General features: G+C 42.5%; 1 protein-coding gene across 2 annotated transcripts in view; it reads left to right on the forward strand.

The window, feature by feature from the left end:
* The first annotated feature begins 3,799 nt into the window (after positions 1-3,799).
* Positions 3,800-26,105, forward strand: part of LOC129732843 (piezo-type mechanosensitive ion channel component) — a 77,148-nt gene continuing 54,842 nt past the window's right edge. For both annotated transcript variants that reach the window (XM_055694168.1, XM_055694170.1), the window contains exons 1-2: positions 3,800-4,410; positions 8,760-9,110. The gene's annotated coding sequence lies outside the window, so the exon portion shown is untranslated. The remainder of the gene's footprint in view (positions 4,411-8,759; positions 9,111-26,105) is intronic.

Below are 26,105 nucleotides of genomic sequence, written 5' to 3' on the forward strand. Positions count from 1 at the left end.
CAACGCCTCTGGCGTAATCCGTCTGGTACTAGCGAGGTAAACAAGCGATTTCCTCGTTTCTTTACGAAAGCTCAGCCACAGGAGGCCTGCTGATAACTGGAAGCGCAATGAATACGATGCATGCATTGCTAAATTATTCTACTGAATTATGGGTATAAAAACAGCACGCGATTTTATTACACGGATTTCGAAATTTACGCGGATTTCTCAGAAAGATTGATTTTTTGATTTTGAGCTCGAAAGTATTCCCAACAAAGAATTTTGTGGTTAAAAGGCTTATTAAACCCTGTAGTTCAGTTGAGATACGCCTATTAGCAGGTTGACAAACTGTAAATCAACAACATTGTTTGTTGTGTTTTGCAGAAACGCTCACAAACCTTGTTTTCATGCGTTTTTTCGGAATTTACGTATTTTTCCACGTGGATTTCGTAGTTCACACGTATCACTCACGTAAAAAATACTCTTGTGTACAGTAATCCGATGATTCACAGACCAAACAATTGGGTTGTTTAGCCAGTTTTTCATATCATCTGAGAGATCTGCATTTTCTAAATAAAACGTGATTTCAAGAAATTTTCTATCATTGTCCTTCGCTTTTAAATCACGATTTAAAACTGCTCGAAATCGCTACAATGACAGCACCAGAGGGGATTCACTGCTGTCAAATTTCATATATGTGTGTGTTATCGCAGATCAACTCCGGTCCATGACGTTTGTTGGTCCATGACATTTGTTGGTCCATGATGTTTGTAACTATGAACAATAATGGGGGAAAAATGTGAATAGCTAAACAACATTCATGAAAGTTTTCCACGGTTTCTCGAGTTTTGATGAAAAACATTCCAATTCTATAATATTTCACATCGATCAATTTCATGACCAAAAGGAACAAAAACCAAAACAAACACCATGTTGCCGAATATGTTGGTTACACGATTTTTGACAGATAGATCCCCCCTGGACAGCACATACTTAGACATACGTAACACTGGCGATTTTTTTTTGGTACTCTTTGCTCCACATCACCCGGTACCAACACCAGTTTGAACTGCTCGACGAAAATGAACAGAATGAATTTTCTTCATTGCTCCTCTACTCGAGCCCATAACAAAATCCCCTAAGAAACTGTCAAAAATTGGTTTACAAAATCAATGATGCATTTTTCTAGTGGGAACGAGACAAATGCAGGGCTGCGCAGGTACACAACCTCCATAAACTACTCAAACAGAGGTTTTTTTTTACAGAGGTTGGTACTTTCGAGTAGTTCATTTTGTACCAACTTTTTTGAAAGATATCTTCCTGAGTGTTACGTATGTCTTATGTATGTGATGACAGTTCGTCCACATACTTAGACATACGTGACACTGGCGATTTTTTTTAGTACTCTTTGCCCCACATCACCCGGTACCAAGTTTGAAAATGAACGGAATGAATTTTCTTCATCGCGGCTCTACTCAAGCCCATAACAAAATCCCCTAAGAAACTTTCAAAAAGTTGTTAACAAAATCAATGCTGCATTTTTCGAGTGGGAACGAGACAAATGCAGGGTTGCGCAGGTACACAACCTCCATAAACTACTCAAACAGAAGTTTTTTTACAGAGGTTGGTACTTTCGAGTAGTTCATTTTGTACCAACTTTTTTGGAAGATTTCTTCCTGAGTGTTACGTATGTCTTATGAATGTGGTTCGTCCATATACCAACTGTCATTGTAGCGATTTAGAGCGAAATTTTATTCTTCATTTAAAAATCGAAGGATAATGATATAAAGTTTTAAGAAATCACGTTTTGCTTAGAATATTACTCTATTTTAAAAGATATATAATAAACGGAAATCCGTGAGTAGCTAAACAACTCAATTGCAATTTCCCCTCACTGATTATTGATTTTTTCATTATCTTATCCAGAATCTAAGCGGTATAAAGCTATTCATAGCTTTATAGAGATCCGAGTTATGATATGACTACCCTAATAAACAGAAACCATATATGGCTGATCATTCATACTGCCGGGTATCGTGTTTTTTTATTATGCGGATGGAAACCGTTCAGATCCTTTTATTCAGTTACTCCACTGGTTCAGTGCCAACCTACTCAGAAGTAGAAATAAATTTTCCAAAGCTAATTTTGTAATATCTCGTAAACGGACATGACATTTAGAAAGTTAGTCACAAAGAGCTTTATGATTGGAAGTTACTATTTAAACCATATTGCATAATTAAAATTTTATTTATTCATTTAAAAGGTGAAATTGACAAAAATCTGAACTTTTAACTAAAAGTTTTAAGACTGTCAAGTTTCAATAAAAAAAATTAAGGGAAATTCAACTATTTTCCCTATTTTTCCCATTGTTGCATTTCCACTATTCATTGAACTCAATGAATAATTGATAATTTCTCATTGTCAAATTACCAGATTTTCTAGGCATCGGTTAGGCAACACTTGTGAAGCTTTTTAAGAACTAACAAAACTAACGTTCCTCTTAAAGACAATAAAATTTGTCGTATTACAAAAAAAATTGTCGTATTACAAAAAAGTGTTTGTTTTTTTGTGTAAGTGCATGAATACAAGCTCAACGTGAAGCTAACGATGCTATGGCGAATTGTATAAACCAACAGGTAGATGCCAACTGCCAACATGCACACTACTAAATAAGTGAACACCATACTGCAAAAAAATTTCTGACACACTGACACAGAAATTTACAGAGTTTTTTATATTATAAACAAATTACGTGACACTCAAAATCTAGATTACATACCTTCCCCCCTCCCCCCCCTATGTAACGATATATAATGTTCGATATGATTCCCCCCCCTTTAAAATTACGTAACGCTGAACAACTTGACCCCCTTCCAACATTTTAATTTCGAGCAAACATCACAGTTACGTTATTGTTTCTACCTAAGACAAGACGCGACAGCTGGTCATTATTTCAATTCAACCAATTACATTCAACCAATTCGAACCGGCTGCTGATTGGCTGAATCCGATAACGCAATCGTCACATAGAAAATACAACGAGGTTACTTTTCACTGTAAAGCAGTGATGCTGGAGAGTCATAATTTAGCTATTATAATTGGTCATAAATAATGATGCAAAAGTATGCAAGGTACATGATATTACCGAGTAATGTATTTCACTGTTATAACTCTAAAAATGCATTGATTAATCGTTCTATACTATTTCGGTTGAAGTCCAAGAAACTTAGGAAGAAAAAAATTGGGTACCAAGAAACTTAGGAAGAAAAAAATTTGATAGTAGATGTATGCTTTATTGAACATAAAATAATAAATAAAAATTGAGTATAATTCGCCTATATATTGCAGCTTCAATTTGTTTTATTTTCATTGACCTGCAGAAGTTGTTAAAAATAATCATTCTGGCATCAACGGTATGGAACGTTCAAAAAATTTTCGACGGGGATGAGGGCCGTTACGAAAAGAAAAATAAGAAGCCAGCTGTCGCGTCTTGTCTTATGTTTCTACTACCGACCTCCACCATATGCAACAGTAAGTAATGCAGACTTAATCCCCCTCGCCCCTTCATGCATTACGTAATTTGTGTACGACACCTTACCAACGTAAAACTGTACTACACAAAGCAGACTTGAAATAAAATCACCCTCGCAAAATTGGAAATTTTTATATCTAAAATATAAATACATAATATAGTTTTCATGTTGTTTTCAGCTTCAATTTAAAATAATTTGGCACACCCTTAGCTCGAGCCTCAATGTTTACACTGCGCTTCCAGTGTTCATTCGACGCGAGCAGTAAAACTGAACCAAATCAGCTGCTCAGCTGTCATAACCGAGTCGTTCTTTGTGCGGTAAAGACGTGTTTTTGCGCTCGCTGGTACGAGGTAAATGGTGTGGCACCTGCTAGCATAGCTTCATATACACACATACACAAAGCACGGCTAGTAAATACAGCGGAAGGAAGAGAGGCTAACGGAAGGTATTCATATTGTATCCATACCCGCGCCGGAGTACGGTTGATAACACAGAGAACGACGGCGGCGGGGGTGGCGGCATCCAAAACAAAGGTGGCGATAAAAATTGTGCGCAATCAGATCGCGGTAACCCGTGGGGGACAAAATCAGCTGGTGGTGATGCGGTGTGGTTAGTTTTGGGGAATAACTTTAATCGGCGTTTCTCGTGTCGCCGGTGTGGTGCCTTATTGAAAGAATGTAGAGATGCGAAGAAGAATAATTTGTGGGTGTGTGCTGCGGCTTACTGCCAAAGTGTGAAAATTTATGACGATTTGATGAAGTGTACGAAAATTATTTCTGACAGTTTGCTGGGATAGCTGCAAGTGTTGTATTAATAGTTAAATTTGTCTATTAGGCTGGTTTACTTGATGGAAAGGCATATTTATAGCACAAGGATTATCCGTTGGAAAGTAGAGTAGGTAAGTGTAATGAAGCAATATTGATATCAAACAGTTGAAATGACATGTTTATGTCACACTCAAGGTAACCTCTCAGCACACAGCAGGTTTTTCTTCATGGTTGGCCGCACCGGGTTATCCAACGGTCCGAGCGTAGATGAAAAAATACTTGTTTTGTCAACCGCGTTCAATTGTTGACTATGATGAATGATTTTACTAGGTGTCTGAATCACAATCTCTTTTAACGACGACTAGCGAACATATTAATATCGAATCCTCTGTAGGAAGAACGTTTTTCGAGACATCATAAACAAAAGTGTAGAGAATTTTCCTACTTTTAGTGGGTGGATGGCGAAAGAAAGGATTGACCGGTGAACTATAGCTATAGCAAGTGTAGGGATCCGTTTTCACTCGTCACTCAACGCTTTATGTTTGGAAGGTTTATGACACACCATTTCTATTTGAAATTGACTGGTGGAGTGTTGTTTAGATAAGTGTCTGCCCGGTGTATGAGAATATGTTACAAGGTTTATTTGTTCGTCAATCACACAATTTTCACATATTTTTGTACCAAAGGACGGAGAAATTAACAAAAAACCTTTTTATGTTACAGACAATCTTTCATTGCCAAAGTCGCTTGATTTTTCTCTTAATCCCTTGTTGATTTTTTGCCAGGTTTTAATTGTTGAGTGACCTGAAAATTAAAAGATGATGATTGAGTAGTAAAACGAAGGATTTCCATCGTAAGCTTTAACGAAACTTAGCATCTGTTATTAAAGTTACTGAATTTTCTGGCGATCGTGTCTGAAGGGGACGAAATTTTGACCTTAGTTGTACGTGGAAATTGGGAAGATGTAAAAAGAAATAAAGTGTCTGAGTACTGACAACGGTTTTTTGCGTTTTTTTTTTGCAAAATTGTTTAGAAGCCGAATACGCTACACTTGTTATTAAACAGGCAGAGTTTTGACGTTGACTAACGTCTATATCGAAGTTAGGCCCCTGAATTTGAAAACCTAGTAATTCAACCAGGGAAAACCAGAGAAAAGTGGTCAGGTTTTGAGCGCTTATTTTGCAGTCATCTATAATCAGGTTTTCGAGGTTTTGGCATCAATCGATCAGAAATTCTTTTACGGTTAAATTTATGTGACAAAAACAAACTATTGTTTGAGATACACTTTTGAAAAATTGGTAATTAATATCGTTTGTCTAAATCATACCGCGCAGCCAATCACTACCTCTCTTCCCAAGCACAGTCGACACTAACGGATACAATCGATCTGACTTTGTTGTTATTGTTGTTGGCACTTTCTGTTTCCGATGTTTATGCTGCTGCTAGCGGAAAAAACCTTGCAAATATGCATCTTTTTGTTGGTATTAATTTTACGACAGCGGCCGGCGCCCCATCATTCTGATTCCAAAACCGCACCAGTGACATGCGGACGCTAGGTGATAGCAGCTGAAAGGAGGAAATACAAAATAGTACCGGTCATCTCGTGCCGGTTTCACCCGTAATGCTGGTGGCTTTAGTAGTAAATGGCTACTGCAAAACACTTAAATGGCTGGAATTCTGGACGGACTAACCAGGAAACTATAATCGGCAACTGGCACCTTTTGGTGCCTTGAAATTTTGGTACAGAAGCGGCTAATTGAATTTTCTGTTTTACCAAATGCTGCTGCTAGCGGAAAAAACCTTGCAAAAATGCATGTTTGTGTTGGTGTTAATATTACGACAGCGGCCGGCGCAGCTTTCAAGAAACATTTGTCTCTACCATTCCATCATCTATGTAGCCCCTCCCTCTTTCTAATTATCTGACGAAGCCTTGGTATAAAACGTATCGTTCGAACATTTCACCCCATCAGTTTTATTATTAAACCGTACCGGATACATACGGACGCTCGGTGTTAGCAGCTAGAAGGAGGAAAAACAAAATAGTACCGGTCATCTCGTGCCGGTTTGACCCGTGATGCTGGTGGCTACTGCAAAATACTAAAATGACTGGAATTCTGGACGGAAACCAGTAAACAAGAAATCGGCAACTGGCACCTTTTGGTGCCTAGCAGTTTTATAATAGAAGCGGTTAGTTGAATTTTATGTTTTACAATTGCTGTTGCTAGCGGAAAAAAACTTGCAAAAATGCATGTTTATGTTAATGTTAATTTCACGACAGCGCTAGGTGCTAGCAGCTGAAAGGAGGAAAGACAAAATAGTACCGGTCATCTCGTGCCGGTTTCACCCGTTATGCTGGTGGCTTTTAGTAGATTAACCAGAAAACAACAATGTAATCGGCAACTGGCACCTTTTGGTGCCTCGAAATTTTGTTACAGAAGCGGCAAATTGAATTTTCTGTTTTACCAAATGCTGCTGCTAGCGGAAAAAACCTTGCAAAAATGCATGTTTGTGTTGGTGTTAATATTACGACAGCGGCCGGCGCAGCTTTCAAGAAACATTTGTCTCTACCATTCCATCATCTATGTAGCCCCTTCCTTTTTCTAATTATCTGACGAAGCCTTGGTATAAAACGTATCATTCGAACATTTCACCCCATCAGTTTCATTATTAAACCGTACCGGGTACATACGGACGCTCGGTGTTAGCAGCTAAAAGGAGGAAAATCAAAATAGTACCGGTCATCTCGTGCCGGTTTGACCCGTGATGCTGGTGGCTACTGCAAAATACTAAAATGGCTGGAATTCTGGACGAAAACCAGTAAACAAGAAATCGGCAACTGGCACCTTTTGGTACCTAGCAGTTTTATAATAGAAGCGGTTAGTTGAATTTTATGTTTTACATTTGCTGTTGCAAGCGGAAAAAACCTTGCAAAAATGCATGTTTATGTTGATGTTAATTTCACGACAGCGCTAGGTGCTAGCAGCTGAAAGGAGGAAAGACAGAATAGTACCGGTCATCTCGTGCCGGTTTCGCCCGTTATGCTGGTGGCTTTTAGTAGATTAACCAGAAAACAACAATGTAATCGGCAACTGGCACCTTTTGGTGCCTCGAAATTTTGTTACAGAAGCGGCAAATTGAATTTTCTGTTTTACCAAATGCTGTTGCTAGCGGAAAAAACCTTGCAAAAATGCATGTTTGTGTTGGTGTTAATATTATGACAGCGGCCGGCGCAGCTTTCAAGAAACATTTGTCTCTACCATTCCATCATCTATGTAGCCCCTCCCTCTTTCTAATTATCTGACGAAGCCTTGGTATAAAACGTATCGTTCGAACATTTCACCCCATCAGTTTCATTATTAAACCGTACCGGATACATACGGACGCTCGGTGTTAGCAGCTAGAAGGAGGAAAAACAAAATAGTACCGGTCATCTCGTGCCGGTTTGACCCGTGATGCTGGTGGCTACTGCAAAATACTAAAATGGCTGGAATTCTGGACGGAAACCAGTAAACAAGAAATCGGCAACTGGCACCTTTTGGTGCCTCGCAGTTTTATAATAGAAGCGGTTAGTTGAATTTTATGTTTTACAATTGCTGTTGCTAGCGGAAAAAACCTTGCAAAAATGCATGTTTATGTTGATGTTTATTTCACGACAGCGCTGGGTGTTAGCAGCTGAAAGGAGGAAAGACAAAATAGTACCGGTCATCTCGTGCCGGTTTCACCCGTTATGCTGGTGGCTGTTAGTAATAAATGGCTACTGCAAAATACTAAAATGGCTGGAATTCTGGACGAGAATAATCGGAAACTGGTACCTTTTGAAGCCTCGAAATTTTGTTACAGAAGTTTTGTAAAAGAAGCGTTGCAATTCCCTCTACTATTTGCTTCAATGGAATATTTTTTTTTAAGAATACGGTAGTCAACGTCATGCGGTCGTGTCTTGAATACCACCCTCCTACTTTTTACTTCTAAGGTAACAAACAAGCACGCGAAGGAGACTTGTTTTGTGAAACGTTCCAGCGAAGTATTTTTTCGCAGCTTGGTTGTAACTGAGAAAAACCAATTCTCAATAGTAACAACCCATAAATTTTGATTTCCAAATAAAAAAAAAACAACACGAGACGCTTGGCACCGAATGCGCGGTCAAGTGGCAAATTAATCATACGAAAATACTATGTTGATGAATAATTTCCCACGAAGCCGTGCATCATTTTGCACACGGGATGCGGCTGGTTCCTTCCTACATTTGATTACCGTCGCGTCGGATTTTTCCTTGGTAGTATTGTCTCACTGATGACTCTACTCTGTTGAACCAAAGTCAATGTTTATCGTTATTATTCTGTGGGCGTCAACTTGTGCTTCGCATGCTAACCGTTTTCGTACAAGAGACACATACAGCAGGATGTAGCTCCGAACAATGTAACAGTAAAAATTGGGTTTGATAAAAAATAACAAAATCTTTTCTTTTTCTTTATTTCCACAGAATAACAAGTTCATGAGTGGTCTCTTGTACCTAGGAAAATCAACATAACCCCGCCTGGTGTACTATTCCGCCAGAGGTTTTTTTACAGCTTCCAGATTGTGCAAATTACAAAGATGGATGGATCAGAATGTGTGAAAAACGAGAGTAATGATCACTAGGCGATTATTGCGTAGACAGTGTGTTAAAAGATATTAAAACAACTACTAGTACCATTGTGGCCAATAGATTTAGAAGTAAAAAGTGTCCTTTTGTGGTATTAAATCAGTGATAAAGTGTCTCACGCGTATGCGCGACATGCGGATCTATCAGTGCCGAATGGATTAACCTCAACTATCGTTTCTTACCGATTAGGTAAGTGTCTTATCGAACTAGATTTTTGGACTGATATACTTTTTGTACTCAGACACTGGTTTACACTTCCGGAGAAACATTACCGCGGTTTGAACTGACGAATTGATGGGTTTCAGAAATTCAAACTTCACTCCGCTGGTTGTTGTTAGAAGCGAAGGCTGCTACGGATGAATGGTTTTGTGCAAATATTTACGCCGACAATTAAATTAACCTTTACTCACTGAAACGGCCTAGGTTCTCTCGGCTCTGTTTATATCGGTGCTCTGCTAACGTATAGTAGATTTATTGGTTTGACTCAAAATCAGAAGAATCATTTTCTCACCAGAAACAAAAAATCTACAACATATCGCTATGTTTACGGTAGTACAAACAATCATAGTACTTTTTAAGCTCGTTTGATCCAAATGATTCAAACCACAGCTAAGAGGTAGGGTTATCCAATATTCAACAAGGCCAACTGGGTCAAACATGGGTAATATTCGATATGAGCTCTTTTGACTTAAGGCTGTAAGAAAGGCTTGTCGGTTGAACTGAATAATTGATCATCATGGATAATTTGTGTCTATAATCATATTGTATACTCATAACGAATTGTGCCATTCAGCCGGGTGTTCTCCATATGGGCTTCTACAAAAATAGAACTCGCGATGCGCCCGGTTGTTGTTTGCATTGGAAAAGGGAAAATTGTTTCCGTCTCTTTATTGCGAAATTTGTGGCGAGAAAGGTGAGCAAGAGCTGCGGAAGAATCGCTTAGAGGTGATGAGGGCTGAATTTACGGCTGCGGAGTGAAAGTGCAATATCTTTGTGATTGCAAGCAGAGCGTGAAATGTGCAACCAACCACGTGCATAAACAAGTGCTTATGGGTGGCGTTGGCGTGGCGGCGATGACAGATAGAGCCGTCATTTTTAGAATTGGTGGCGGCTGTTGGTACTAGTCAAATAAATATTGGTTAGTCAGACACAGTTGGGTTTCGTTATTAATAGGGCGGTGTTTTAATCTTAGAATAATATCGTTCTCAAACAGTAGTAAACAAATGTTTGATAATTTCAAAACTTTTATCGTTGGAAGCATATCCTAAGCTTTGTGGGATGAGTATTACCTTGATTATCGTATGATAAAGTCTCGCGAAGGAGGTTGAATAGAAAAAATGATGAAAAAAAATCTTTGCTAAATGCATATAACTGGCTTCATAAAACATTAATTTAGATTGCACTGTGTCTAATAAATGTTTTGTGAACAAAAAAAAAGGAAATGAGCAAACGTAAAATCAATGTTATTTAGATTGCCCAATGCAGGAGGGATTGAGATTGAGATTATTAATTTTTTAAGTGTTAATGTTACCAAATTCAAAGCTTCTAAGTGAGCTTTCAAGATTCTTTTTTATAAAAAAAACCTGAAGTAAACCAATTGGAATGGATTGACAGTCTGATTAAGTTAGAAAATATGAGTTTTTTTTGCATTAAATTAAGTAATTATAACAAATAAAATTAATCGACCTAAAACGCCGCGTCCCTACGCGTCCACATTGGTAGGAAGGAATAGAGCGGTCGTGCATGAATTGGTCTCAAATCAGGAAATCGCTTCTTAAGAACAAACGAACGTCGTTAGTCGATCTGTTAAGCAGAAAGCCAGATGTCCGGGTGACCGAGTATCTAGAGACTTCGCGTCGATACCTTCCATGAGTTCGTGTTTTATACAGATAGATTATCAACGCGATATAGTTGTCGGTATAATCTCACCGAGAAAACGAAAGTGGCGAGACGTTAACGTAGATAGAACTTTTGTAGCATTCGTAACATTGTGTAGTCGGCTGAGATAAATCAATGGGATATTCTTTTCGGTACTTACTAAATGATTTGCTAAGGAAATATTCGAATATTTTAGTCTGTCTCAATTTTGTCGCAGGTACGGATTCCTCGCATGCTTTTTTTACCGTGGTATATCAAACAGAATGAGTTCGGATCGCGTAATAATTTTCGCGGAGGTTATTTTGAACTTATAGGCGCGATATTTGTTATTATGAACCCGGTACTCGAACTCAGCGCATCGTTTACCAAAACGAAACCTGCTGCAAACCCTACCCTTTTCTCCAACATCCCAGTGATTTCTCGTGGAAGTGCAGAGGTGTTCTCGGCTTCCAATCAAGCGAATGTCACGTCAACATATTCCTATACACATTCCTCCTTTGACCTGCATTCGGATGCGGTCGGCGCTGGTATTGCCAAATATAAAGGTTAAGGTCACCAGTTTTTACACATCGAGGATGAATGTTAGTCCCAAGCATCATCCGTTGGTTCTCTGTGTAATTACAGCTGATCTGGCAATAACGGAGTTGCAACCGCGGGCGGTCAATCATGCTCATGCTCATGCTCATGCTCATTAAATTAAGTGTCAGAGATTAATGAGATGAATATATATGAATATATTTAAGGTACATTCGGTTAACTCGAGGACATTCTGTCACAAAAATATTCGACCTCCAATTGAACTGGATATCGCAGCAAGTGACCTACAGTACAGGATCACGGAAGCTTTTACGTCAAACTAATTCAAACTAACTGAACGGACAGTCTGTCGTGATGTGCCGTGGTGGAACGAAACTCAGCATCCTTCGTCGGGAAACCAAACGCTTGATCAACAGAGCTAAAATCACGGGTACGTCCAGGGTTCGATTCTGTGAGGACATTCAGAATCTGCCTGAGGGAAAAAGCGATTTCCAAAGATCATGCGTATGGTCTTGGGCAAATAAATAAGGGAGATGGAAGTATGCTGGCACAACAGTGACCTCCGAGTCGAACGCTGATGGGCTACAGATTCAGACGCATGACGTCGCGTGACTCCGCAGCAGGCTTCTTCCGTTCTCTTGATTTTTGCCCAAATTTCCTTTTCTACCTGCCAAACCCCTTGGAGAACTAGACTTTCTCTCACACAGAGTGAGTAATTATCCACATTTAAGCGTAGAGTATTTCAGTCGCAGAGTTCCTTTTCACTCTTTATCATCACGTGTTAGGGATAAACATTTGCTCTCTCAGTTTAAGAGGGAGTAGTTGTCGTTAGCTTCTCCTTTACTAAAAGAGAAGTTGGCCAAATATCAAAACATTTAGGTTTACATTGAAGCCACATCCCAACCGTTTTCGAATTTAATATTATAGGAAGATTCACAACTCACCATGGGTGCGTATTCTGCAGATAGTTCGATTTTATACTGTTTTTTCCAGAGCGATGAGAACGGTAACGCAATGCTCAGTTGGTCGCCGAGCAATTTATTTCATTTTTCTTGCGTGCGCGGATGAGCAATTTACAAGAGTTTCACTGGATTTTTGCTCTGTAAAATGAGGAGCGTTTTTTCGTCAGAGAAACTATTACTCTGCGCTCTCTCTACAGCAGATGGTGTGATGCACATTGAATGTAAGCTCGCTGTTGTTAAGAGGGAAGAAAACTCTTTCTCTTTAAGATGAAGATGAGCAAAACGAAGCCTGCTCCGCAGTGCTCGCTCATAGACTGTTTACGGAGACTTCTTTCAACTGGGTACTAAGTTCTTCTGGCCTTCTTTTGAAGGCATTCTACTAATTTTCCTGCAAAAATCGGACGGACTCATCACGTCCGAGCTCATCAGCCTTTTTCGAGCTATCTTCACTCTGGGACATATCCCGGTCAGCGTTAAGGTGGTGTTTATAAACGGCTCTTAACATCACCTTTCACTGGTGCTTAGAAGAAAGGCTGAACATTAACCCCGCTAAAACAGTCATTATACCGTTTACCAACCGAAAAATGCATTCAATCACTCCTCCGCTATTAAATGGGGTAAGACTAAGTTTCACAAATGAGACCAAACATCTTGAAATTATTCTGGATCAACTAGACTACGCTATAATAAAGCAACTTCAGCCATCTGGGCTTGCAGTACACTGTTCAAAAAGGCCTGGGGCTTAAAACCACTATTAGCGCTCTGGTCTTACATCACCATTGTTCGGCCACGTATAATCTACACAGCCCTCGTATGGTGGCCCAAGGTAAATGAAACGACAGCCCGGGCGAAAATTACCAAAGTTCTGGTGTCTTCCAGTTACCAGTGCCCTGCGCACAACGCCGACTGCAGCTATAGAAGCCATGCTCAACTTACTGCCTCTACATCTCAATGTAGGAGGCAGAGCTTGGCGCACTAAGGCTGCGAAGAAATACAACGATGCTCGAAGGTGACCTAACTGGACACCTAAGCATCCTGCTTTTACCCATGCTGAGCAACCTAAGCTGAACAGCTAAAGACCTTGGTCTACCCGGGACCGCCGTTAGGCATTACTTCAGGGAGAGGCCTATACAGGCCAGTTAGTTAACCGTTAACTCACTGGGGTACGTCGATGGTTTCCCGTCGATTGGTGCCCTGCAAAATACTAACGATCTGTGATACTGCCGTGATGACCGCATCCCAGATTTCCCTATTTTCGCACATCCTACGCACTATATTCTTTGGCGTGGTGTCCATCCCACTTATTGCCAACATTTCGTACCGTACCCGCTCGAAGCGCGGACATGTGAAGAACACATGCTCTGCGCTTTCTTCCGCACCCGTACAAGCGGGGCACATAGGGGACTCGACGTACCCGAACCTATGCAGGTACTGCCTAAAGCAGCCATGGCCTGACAGGATCTGTGTCAGATGGAAAGGTTACTTCCCCATGGCGCCTATTCATCCAGCCTGCTAACTCTGGAATGAGTCGGTGTGTCCATCTACCTTTTGTAGTGTTGGACCATTCCCACTGCCACCTGGCCATTGAGGATGACCGTATGGTGTTGCGAATACCCCTCGTGTCGCGTTGGTCGAAGCACTCTACATCCTCTTTGACGATGATGCTGATGGGCATCATGCCAGCCAGGACGCAAACCGCCTCGTACGACACTGTTCGGTATGCGCACGCGACCCTTAGGCACATTAGCCTGTACGTACTCTCGAGTTTGCCGCGATGGCACGAGGTACTCAATACCTTGGACCACACTGGTCCTCCATACCTGAGTATGGACGTGGTCACGCTAGCAAGGACTTTGCGCCTGCTGCTACGAACCGCCGAGCTGTTTGCCATCATGCGAGATAGCGCTGCCACAGCCATGGAAGCTTTCTTGCAGGTATAATCGACGTGGCTCCCGAACGTGAGCTTGTCGTCGATCATAACCCCCAGAAGCTTCAACGAGCGTTTTGAGGCGATAGTGCATGTGCCGGCACTAATCGATGCCTCCTGCTCAGACTTTCTGTTATTTACAACAATAACTTCAGTCTTATGGTGCGCTAGCTCCAGTTTCCTAGAGTGCATCCAGTCTTCCACTACGCGTATTGATAGCGCGGCCTTTAACTCTACCTCTCTAATAGACTCGCCATAGACCTCAAGAGTTATGTCGTCGGCGAAGCCCACGATCACCACCCCTGGAGGGAGTGTTAGTTTTAACACGCCGTCATACATAGCGTTCCACAGTACCGGACCCAGGATGGAACCTTGCGGTACACCTGCGGTAACCGGAACGCTCTTCTGACCCTCGTTTGTGTTATACACTAGCACTCGATTCTGAAAGTAGTTGCCCAGAATCTTGTACAGCGGCGTCGGCACTCTAAGACTGTAGCGCTAAGGCTATGGAGTCCCAGCTGGCACTGTTAAACGCGTTCTTCACGTCAAGCGTGACGATCGCGCAGTAACGAATGCCCCTCCTCTTGCGTTGGATTGCAACCTCAGCCGTTCTGGTGACGGAGAGAATTGCATCCACCGTGGACCTACCTTTTCGAAAACCGAACTGGTTGCTTGATAGACCGTTCTCACTTTCTGTATATTTCACCAGTCTATTGAGGATTACCCTCTCAAGCACCTTGCCCGCCGTGTCCAGCAGGCAGATTGGTCTGTATGCCGATGGGTCAGCTGGTGGTTTCCCTACCTTCGGCAACAGCACCAGCCTCTGGCGCTTCCACACGTCCGGGAAGAGGCAGTCGTCAAGGCATTTCTGCATGACCGCCCTGAACAACCCGGGGGCTTCTTTGATGGCCGTTTTGATGGCCAAGTTCGGGATTCCGTCTGGTCCCGGAGCCTTGCCTACCTTCAGGGAGTTTGCGATCTCGATCAATTCATCTTCCGTCACCCTTACCGCATCGTCAGCCTCTGCACGGCTGCCGTCACTCACGGTAGGTGGTGACTCGTCAGCCGGAGGCCAGCGACTTGGTTCGTGGCTTGGGAAGAGGCCCTGAATGATCGTTTCTAGCATCGCTGGTGATTGTTCGGCCGGGGCTAGCACACCTCTAGTCTTGGTCATAACGATCCTGTAGGCGTCACCCCACGGGTTCGAATTGGCACTGGCGCAGAGTCGTTCGAAACAGGCTCGTTTGCTGGCTCTGATTGCGCTCTTAAGCGTTGCCTTAGCGGATCTGAATGCCCCACCGCGTTCCGCTCTTTGCTCGTCGGAACGTGCGCGTTGCATCCTCCGTCTTTCACGGAGGCATGCATTGCGCAGGCCTGCTATCGTATCGCTCCACCAGTATGTCGGTGGCCTACCCTCTCTAGGCGGACGAGACCTAGGCATCGTGGCGTCGCACGCTCATGACAGCATCGAATTTAGATGGTCCACATCCGGGAGCAGTTCACCCCCTTCGTGCTTCCATCTAATTGCCTGCCTAAAAACATCTGCATCGAAATGCAATGTTTTCCAGCCGTAGAAGGATGGAATATTGGCCCTACTCGCTGCTTGCTTCCGCACGCCTACCTCATAGCGGATCGATTGGTGATCGCTATTCGTGTAGCTGTCGTCTACCCTCCAGTTCGTGATCAGTCCCGGGCTGCAGAACGTCACATCGATAATCGATTCGGCACCGTTTCTACTGTAGGTGCATTTTGTACTAACGTTAGCCAAGTCTAAGTTGAGCTTTGCCAAAGCTTGCAACAAGACCTGGCCCCTCTGGTTTGTACAGCGACTTCCCCACTCGACAGCCCAAGCGTTGAAGTCACCCGCAACCACCAACGGCCGTAGGCCCGTCAGTTCCACGGTTGCTTGATCGACCATCTGCGCGAACGTTTCGGTAGACCAACTTGGCGGAGCATAGCAACTGCAGTAGAATACTCCATCCACTTTGGCTATAACGTACCCCTCTCTGGAGGTCGAAACAATCTCCTGAACCGGGGACTTGCCTGTCGTGCAAATGGCCGTCTTCTCAGACTTGTCCGATACCCAGTTACCGTTTCCGGTTGGGATGCGGTATGGGTCCGAGACGATGGCCACGTCCGACAACGACTCAGCAGCCGCTTGGTGTAGCAACTGCTGCGCCGCATAGCAGTGGTTCAGGTTTAACTGTATCACCCTCAGGCCTGCGGCTAAGTAGCCGGCCGTGCAGCCGGACACTTGGGGCCTCCCATGGCGTGTTTGGCGTCCCGTTTACCGGTGCATACCAGACACTTGAGAGGTGCACCGCAGTCCCGTGCCTTGTGGCCTGCGCCACCGCAGCGGCGGCATAAATTGGACCTGTCGGGCCCTTTGCACGACCAGGATTTATGCCCCCGCTCAAAGCACCTGAAGCAAACGTCCGGCTGTTGGAAGGTGCCCAGAGGGCAGACCGACCAACCCACCTTCAACGTGGCCTTCTTAAGGGCCTTGTTACCCTCCGCTAGTGGAAGCTTTATGGTAGCAACCTGGGTGCCGGCCGGGCCCCTGCGGAGACGAACTGCCTCTGCGGTCACTACCACTCCACACTCTCGTTCGAAGGCTTGTGCTATGTCGCACCCTTCGGTGATCTCGTCCAGGTTTTTAAGCTGGAGAGTCACTTCAGGAGTGAGGGCTCGGATTTGAACCTCCTCGCCTAGCACTTCCTGGGCCGTCTTTTTATAGGCACAGCCCTTGCCCTTCGCCTCTTTGCGGAGTTCGAGGATCATCTCGCCGGTGCGTGACCGACGAATTGACCTGACGTCCGTGCCGAGGTCTTTGAGTTTGGGTTCGCCTCTCATGGCCTTCAAGACTTCGGCGTACTTAGACGCATCGGTCTTTAAAAAGAGTGCGTCACCCTTGCTCCGCCTACTCGCCCCTTGCGGCTTCTTATTGCGGTCGCCGCGCTTCGCGCGTCGTTCCCGCTTCTGCCGCTTCTTATTTACCACGGTGGTCCAATCCGTGGCTTCGCCGTTTGCCGGTTCTTTGCTCGGCTGGACCGACGAGCCAGCTTCCTGGCTGTCACTGAACAACCGCCTTCGTTGCGTCCTGGGGGCCGTTTCCCCCGGAGAGCCCCTCGCACGTTTGCCAGTCGGTTCAGTTGAACAGACTTCGGCAAACGATGCTGCAGCTGTTTGTGTGTATTTAGACACAGCTGCAGCACTCCCTTTTTTAGGCTGGTTGGGCCTCGCCTCTAGCGCGAGTGCCTTGCTTTCGGCATCGTTAGCCCGTTTAAGGGCTTGTGAAAGCTCAGACTTCGCGCTGCAAACGTTCATACGTAACAACAGAAGACATTGTTTCAGGTCTTTTGATATGTTGCTACGTTCGTCCGTGAACTTGAGTATTTCATCAAGTTGTACGGACACCGCCTCCACGCTCGGGAACTTGTTCATGTGGCTTTCTACCGCATAGAGTAGCATAGCCCCAGATATCTGTTCCCGCTCCTTGGCGGTTTTAGGTGTTTCCACCTTGCCACCAGTCTTCGCCGTTCCGGTTGGTGCTGGCTTAGGCGTGCCCGCCTTTGCCCCAACTCGGAATTCCCCTGTCGGTGTCGTAAAAGGTGTACCAACCTGTGCGCCGCCTTTACCAGCATCGGCCAGTCTCGGTGGAGACCGGGCGATGCCCCGCCTGGCAAACGGGTTTACTAGCCCGTCCGCCCCATCCACTACCTTCGCCTGTTCGTCGATTTTATAAGAAAACATTTTGGTTAAAAGGGTCCCCCTTCCAGTCGCTATCCTTGGTCATGGTGGAGTGGTCGTCTATATGGTCCCATGGTGGCCTATGCCGGAGCAGTGAGGTCATGGCTAGTGAAGGTCGCCATAGCCCCTCATGAGCAACTATGACGCCTCCCGACCGGCGTAAGTCAGGAAAGGGCATCTGATCCCACTCCTGCCTGATTTACATCAGGCAATGACCGCGGAACGTACTGGAAGGCCTGCCAGGTTTTACGGGACGGAGACCCCTGCAGCCGTATGCCACCTCGCCGTTTCAAGCCGTTGTCACACGACTTTACTAAGGGAACTCGGTGCAGGTGCCAGCCCAACGTCGTGGTATGAAATCGTATTCCCTCTCAAAAACCTAAAAACACAGCGACCAGTACACCATAATTGGGACCTTACTGGTATCAGTCCCAATAGGCAGGTTAGTGCATTTGGGTGATGGGAGCGGCACTACTCGCTCCGTCAAAGCTGCTTACGGGTGGCCGTGGCTTTTACGGGGAATCGACTGCCCAATGCCCGAAACCCCACTACGGGACTAATCGATGTTATCGCACATCCATCGGTGGTCACACAGCGCGTGCATGGCCTCGACGGTCGCCAAGCGCCGACCCGTGGTGGCCTGCAGCTCGGCCAAGCACCTAAGCATCCTAAAGGAGTTCAAGCTAACACCTTTAGTAACAACAGTCTCAGAATGGATCGAAGCAAAGTAACAACAGTCTCAGAATGGATCGAAGCAAAACCCAACATGGACGTATCATATAGGGTGATTTACACAGATCCTTCGGTTCGGAAAAATGGAGGGCCGAGTCTTCCATCGTGCATCATCCGATTCTACACGGATGGCCCAAAAACGGAGTCCCAGACGGGATCAGGGATCTACGGACCCGGAATTAAGTCCACTATCTCTTTAGAAAAGTGGCAATATACATCTGTGCTACGATATGTCTAAAGCGCAACAATAGACACGCTAAAATCAGAATCTTTTCATACAGTCAGGCTGCACTACTGGCATTAAAGTATGCCACATGTGTTTCCAGACTAGTCTGTGAGTGCATTGTAACAATCAGGGAACATTCCTACCTCAACAAAGTTATGCTACTTTGGGTACCCGGTTACTCCGGAATCGTACGAAATAGACATGCCGACAGCCTAGCAAGACAAGAATCTGCTCAGCAATTCATTGGACAAATCTAAAAAATCTATAACGAGCGTCTTAGCAGAGTGATTGAGATCAATCAAAGAAATAGTTATCGGTTTCCGTTATACTCTACTAAATTTTTTGGAAATAAATATTGAAATTCAGTCCGCAAATATATATTTCGACTGTGACGTACAGACTGTACGTCACAGTCGAAATATATATTTGCGGACTGAATTTCAATATTTATTTCCAAAAAATTTAGTAGAGTATAACGGAAACCGATAACTATTTCTTTGATTGAATTCATTGGACCTGAGCCATCCTAAAACCTACCTAAACCGTGATTTCTTGTTTTACGGACGCTATTATACCTTAATCATAAAAGAAAACGGCTAGTTCCAAAGATCTAGTTTGGTTTTGGGAACATAACAACTCAAAGAATAGAAAACAAAGAGCTCACAAAACCAGCGAAAATACCCAAGACAGTTTAGATAGATATTTGACTATATGCAATGAATGGGATACCAAAATATCTTGAACTTATGGGAATCGTAACAAGAACAGATATAATATTAAATCTAAATTGTTTTAAACTTATAATTGATGAAATGAAGTCTAATAATTTCTCATCTCGCATGCAATATAAAGACTTCGCCAGCTCTGACTCAAAGCAAATCTGCAACAAGTTAGCGAACTTAACTGTAATAGCATCAAATCAAGTGACTTTGAGTACTTTTCGCACTTGGGGGGCAAGGCCTTGGTGCTACATTCCGTATCGGAACTCGACCTTCTGTTTATCATACACAGACTTCGCAGCCAACTGTTGAGTGTACAGGACAATTGCGGGGCTAGCGCTACGATCCTACTGACACTAACAGTCTCTCCCGAGCCGAGACTCGAACCTACGACGATTGGCTTGTTAGGCCAGCATCGTACCTCGAGACCAGCTGGGAGACTTTTCGCACTTACATAAACAAATAAACAACGTTTCTGTAGATTAAGCAACTTTTCAAACGATCCTCGCAACACTAGAAAACTGGATGCATCAAAAGGTGCAGGGCCAGATGAATATCGACTTTCACTTATCAAAAATTTAGCTTCAGCTTTCATAAAACCTTTATTTTGGTTTTTCAACTTATCTCTTTAGTTACGGCAATCAGTCCGGAAAAAATAACTATTATTCCGATTTTTATGCTCGGTAATAGATTGGATTGACAACGAGAACCACGCGTAGTGGGTGGTTCAATGCTGAGTGTCTAGAGGTGACGGAGGAGATGAACCGAGCCTACGTCAACACTTTAGTAACAGCTAATCGTGTGACGCGTCAGATGCGGGAGAAATACCGGAAGGCAAGAGCTGATCGCGTCCTCGCGGAGGCGGAGAATTGCTTCACCAGGCACGACACGAGGAGCTTTTATAGAACGATCAACGGAATCAGGAGCTGGACCGTGCCAGTGCCTGCCATGTGTAATGATAGGGAGGGGAACTTGATTACCGTAAAACGGGGTATCATTGATCAGCGGGGTAACATTGATTAGTTTTACCCTTCTCATGAAAAGTTGAAATAAAACTGCTCCGTGATTACTTTTGCTAAAATTGAGTATAACATCTTAGTCTTGTGTCATTCGAGGTCTGAACAATATTGTATTGGTTGAAATTTTTTATTGTTTTGATGACCAAACTTTTGATAACCAAACGTCGAATATTAAACATTTCGTATTCATTGACATGTTTTCCGAATTCATTATTAAATTTTCTCAATCACCCAGAAAAAATTTTAGTCAAATTTATTACATTCAATGTTAATTAGTTTATATTTGTTAAGAAAGTCCAGTTTTATGCTCTAGCCAAGACAACATCCTTCCCTACGCCAGGATGTTGTCTTGGCTAGAGCATAGAACGTAAGAGGCTAGAGCTGGCCTATTGATACTTCCGTTGTTGAAAAGGCCTTGCATATAAGATCAACATACGTTTTCTGAATACAAAAATTTTACAACGATTGTTGACTTACAAAATACTTCTAGCAACTTTCGCGACCAACGATTACGTTTTTCATCATCGAAAGGTAAAATTACATATGGCATAAAAATGCCTCGCAGTACATACCGCGGCTAAATGCAAGGACAGGACTCCGCAGTAAAAGCAGTCAAGGAGAACGGGAAGCGTCTCTAAACACGTTATCAATAGTTCAAAAAGGTTTTAAAACTATTCAAAATTGAAACTGATCAAAGCTACCCCAAATAAGGAAAATTGAAACAACGACGAAAAATAAATGTTTTTAATGTTTAGGATTTTGGAAGGGCTTTGAAAACTAACTTCTCAAGTTTTAAGGATGCCAGTACTGGTTTTAAAAATATGAAACCTGCAATTTCAGTTGTAAAATATATAAATACTCACGGAAAAGTGAAAAAAACGATCAATGTTACCCCGTTCTACGGTACCGATAAATCGCAGGTGCCCAGGCGTTGGAAGCAACATTTTGAAGTGGTGTTGAACGGTGAGGAAGGTAGGAGAGTCGTAGAGGGGAACAGAATAGAAATTGGGGAGGACGGACAGGCTGTGGACCCACCAACATTGGACGAGGTGAAGAATGCTTGCAAAGAGCTAAAAAACCTCAAAGCCGCTGGTAAGGACGATTTACCGACCGAACTTTTCAAAGTCGGAAGCGAGCGGCTGTGTAGTGCAATTCACCAGATCATCCTAAGGGTATGGTCTGAGGAACAACTACCTGCGGACTCGTTGGAAGGTCTCATATGCCCTATCTACAAGAAGGTACATTGACTCGATTGTAGTAATTATCGAGGCATAACCTTCCTCAATTTCGCTTACAAAATTCTTTCCCGTATCCTGTTTCAGCGACTAAGGCCGTTGCATGAAGCCTTTGTTGGAGAATACCGAGGCGGCTTTCAAGTGGGGCGATCTACAACGAAGCAGATGTTCACCTTGCGACAGATCCTCGACAAGTTTCCTTCGAGAACACAACTTTCAGACACATCATCTGTTTATTGACTTTAAGACGGCGTACGATACAGTGAAACGCAACGAGCTGTGCCAAATAATGCTAGAATATGGTTTTTCAACAAAACTAATTAACCTGTTACGTGCGACGCTTGACGGTGTCACCTCGTGCGTCAAGACAGCGGAAGAATTTTCGTACGCGTTTGTGACGTTAGATGGTCTGAAGCAAGGTGACGGGCTCTCGAACTTGCTGTACAACATAGCTTTAGAAGGTGCAAAGGAGCGGTTCCATCATCGCGAAGTCTCACATGCTTCTAAGCTTCGCGGACGACATTGATATAATTGGTGTTAACCGTAGAGCTGTTGAGGAGGCCTTTACGGCTTAAAAAAGGAAGCTGCGAGCATTGGACCATAAACACGGCCAAAACGAAGTACATGGTGGCTGGCAGAGAGCGTGCTAGTTCTGCGGGTGTTAGTGCTGCCATGGTTGGGGATACTTTCGAAGTGGTCGACGAATTTGTTTATCTTGGCACTCTCGTGACATTGCGCTTTTAGGCTACACTGAGGTAGATTCGTTAATGTGATGATCGTGTTTTCCTTCGGCACTTCATCCCAACTCTTTCCGAGCAAACACATAAGTTTCCTAGAAAGGTATACCGGCGCAATCACTAGCAAAAACGTACAGATGAGTACAGATTGCATGCAGTTAAACAGTGGCTTCGTAGCATTATGTCCTTTCTGTTGATTTAAACGAAAAATAAAACAAAATTCGTAAACATGCATGAGTTTGGGTTTTTCTGTACGGCAGCATACTTTAAGGGGCAAAATGTGTAGTTAATTGCTGTTTTATGGATGGGTGGAATTTAATTGGTCTTTTAATAACAGTTGCTATATGCTTTTGACTATTTAATTGCAACTCGGCGTTATTGTCCCGGTGGTTATTTTTGTAAAAAAAGAGTTGAATAAAGTTGCCCTTTAAAGAATGTAACCATTTCTGTGAATTTTTATGTGTCCTTAGTAAATGCAGAAGTGCGTCAGAAGGCCGCAGAGAAGTTACTCGCCAAGTTCGTCGCTCCTACGTTTGCTTACGAGAAAACTCATTTATGTTTCTGAAAAAGTTATATTCCCTAGGGGCACCAATACAATCACAGGAATGGTTAAAAAGCTATAATCTTTCTTTTTTCCAACTTGTGCTCTAGGGTTAAACCTGTGTTTACCAGTGTACTCAACTAGATTTATTGAAAACAGTTTATTACATTTTGAAATTTACAACAATCATGCTGTGTCTCGTGCAAAAAAATATTAGATGCACTGTATTTCTATTCAATCTATAACACTGTGCTACAAATGAAAAAAAAATGCAAGAACTTCTGAAGTGACCTAGTGTAGGTTGTAGGTCTTGTTGAGTGTAACATTCGCTCATACTAGAAATTTTCCAAACACCCCCAAAATCTGAAGTTCTGGTCAAAATACGGTTTTTTGGACCTCAGTGCATACAATTTTTTTAACTCAGTCATTTCTCAACCGATTTTCATTATTGAGGCAGTTTTGGAAAGAAGATAAACAGAGCTTTCAAAAAATCTACTGGTTTGTACTAATATAACTAAAACATGTTGAGTTATTTGAGTTTAAATCTAATTTTTTAGTTTTTTTCACGCAATTTTTCAATGTGAGGTCTGAGAACTAGGTTTTGATCATAACTTCAAATTTTAGGGGTATTCGAAAAACTTTAAGTATGCGCGCTATTAACACTTGACTAGAGCTATTACCCACACTAGGTCACATCAAAAGCTCTTGCATTTTTTACCATTTGTAGCACCGTGAAACAATTGTGCGTTAGATGCCAAAAAATCTGGTTTTCTTAAAAACCCTATAACTCAGCCAAATATTCACCGATTTTCACAAAACCACTTTTGTTTTATTCGTCATTGAATATTATTTCAAAATTTTATTGTATTTGTAGTATCTTTCTTACAAAAATAGGTGGAAAATTTCAAGTTATGTTGAAAAATAGCATGTAAAAGTAAAAGATATTAGTACAAACCTGTGAATGTTTTGAAAGCTCTGTTTATCTTCTTTCCAAAACTGCCTCAATATTGAAAATCGGTTGAGAAATGACTGAGTTAAAAAAAATGTATGCCCTGAGGTCCAAAAAACCGTATTTTGACTATAACTTCAGATTTTGGGGGTGTTTGGAAAATTTCTAGTATGAGCGAATGTTACACTCAACAAGACCTACAACCTCCACTAGATCACTTCAGAAGTTCTTGTGTTTTTTCACCATTTGTAGCTCCGCGAAATAATTGTGGTATAGAAGCCAAAAATTCTGGTTTTCTTAAAAAAGCTATTACTCAGTCAAATATTCACCGATTTTCATAAAACCACTTTTGTTTGATTCGTCATTGAATATAACTTCAAAAGTTTAGTGTATTTGTAGTATCTTTCTCACAAAAACAGGTGGCAAATTTCAAATTAAATTAAAAATTTCAAATTAAATTAAAAATTAAAAAAAAACTAAAAAATTGTATTTAAACTCAAATAACTCAACATGTTTTAGTGATATTAGTACAAACTAGTAGATTTTTTGAAAGCTCTGTTTATCTTCTTTCCAAAACTGCCTCAATATTGAAAATCGGTTGAGAAATGACAGAGTTGAGATCCAAAAAAACCGTATTTTGACCATAACTTCAGACTTTGGGGGTGTTTGGAAAATTTCTAGTATGAGCGAATGTTACACTCAACAAGACCTACAACTAACGCTAGGTCACTTCAGAAGTTCTAAATCGCTGTAGCACAGTGTAATCTGTTATCACTGCGGATAATTTAGGCGAAGCGCAATTTCGCCAATTTATTTGTTATCTTACTTGGCTTTTTACCGGATACGTTCACATGTGTCTAGCAACTATTGGTATTACTACAATCACTATTGTTACAACTTAAAACCCACTCAACTTGACCATGTCATTGCGATTAGTTGTGCTTTGTGATTTCGGAAACAATTTCAGAATTAATGAGTTTTGTGTATCAACACAATTGTGTCGAATTGTGAAAATTGCTTTCAATAGTCCTAATTCGACGCGGTTTGTACGTTTTCGATACACATTAAACGTTATCAGAGAGTGTAACACATTAGGTCGAACAGTTGTGTGAGGTCACTGTCTGCCTGCCACTGACTACCCAGCTAACTGACGCCGCGAAAGAATATTCGCGGTCACATATTGCCCTCCCTAGTGTGCCTGCATGACGCAATTGTTTTGCATTTGTGCAAGCAAATTATTTCGTCCTCGGTGAATTTTTGTCATTGCAGAGAGCATGTTTAACCGACAGATTTACATGTGAAAACCGGCATCGCTGGGTGCTTCTTCGCTGTTTCACATGATAATTTATTCGTTGAATATAGGCATAAGCCGGTTCGAAAAGGCGGAGAATGTCGCACTGTGTTTGTCGTTGTGCGGTCGGTCACGGGAGGAATTTTTTACTAGGGCTTCTTTAGTTCGACGAACTTTCCCTAGCGGCACTTGGATGATTTAATTAACTCTACATGGCGGGGAAAATATTGGCATTGAACTAATCGCGGAATGCAACAATAAGTATTATATTTAGATTTTATTCGCTGGTTTACTACTGACCTCTTTTACTTTGTCCGTCTTGATTATTTTTTCTAAACCATTGAGTGTGGTATATCTATATGTGAGAACCCGCTTACTTTTCGAGGAGCACAAACGACCCTGAGCACGGACGCGTCGTCTGGCGATCGAGGAATACGATACTGCCGTACAGCACGTCATTAGCCTTACGGCGTAGTTCTCGGAAGACACTGAAGTGCACGGTCGCATTGCGATTGCAAAAAGATGTGGGTGCGTTTGCAATTGATGCTCATATCGCATCGAAGGGCAAACTTGTGCTACAGCAATAGTTGTGGGAAATGCCGGCTTCCTGAGTAGTGCAAAGCAGTAACTTATTGTAAACAAAGACTTTTATTATATCACTACCGGTCTCAGGTGAACCGC

Source organism: Wyeomyia smithii, chromosome 3 (assembly GCF_029784165.1).
Source record: "Wyeomyia smithii strain HCP4-BCI-WySm-NY-G18 chromosome 3, ASM2978416v1, whole genome shotgun sequence".
In the NCBI taxonomy this organism is placed as follows: domain Eukaryota; kingdom Metazoa; phylum Arthropoda; class Insecta; order Diptera; family Culicidae; genus Wyeomyia; species Wyeomyia smithii.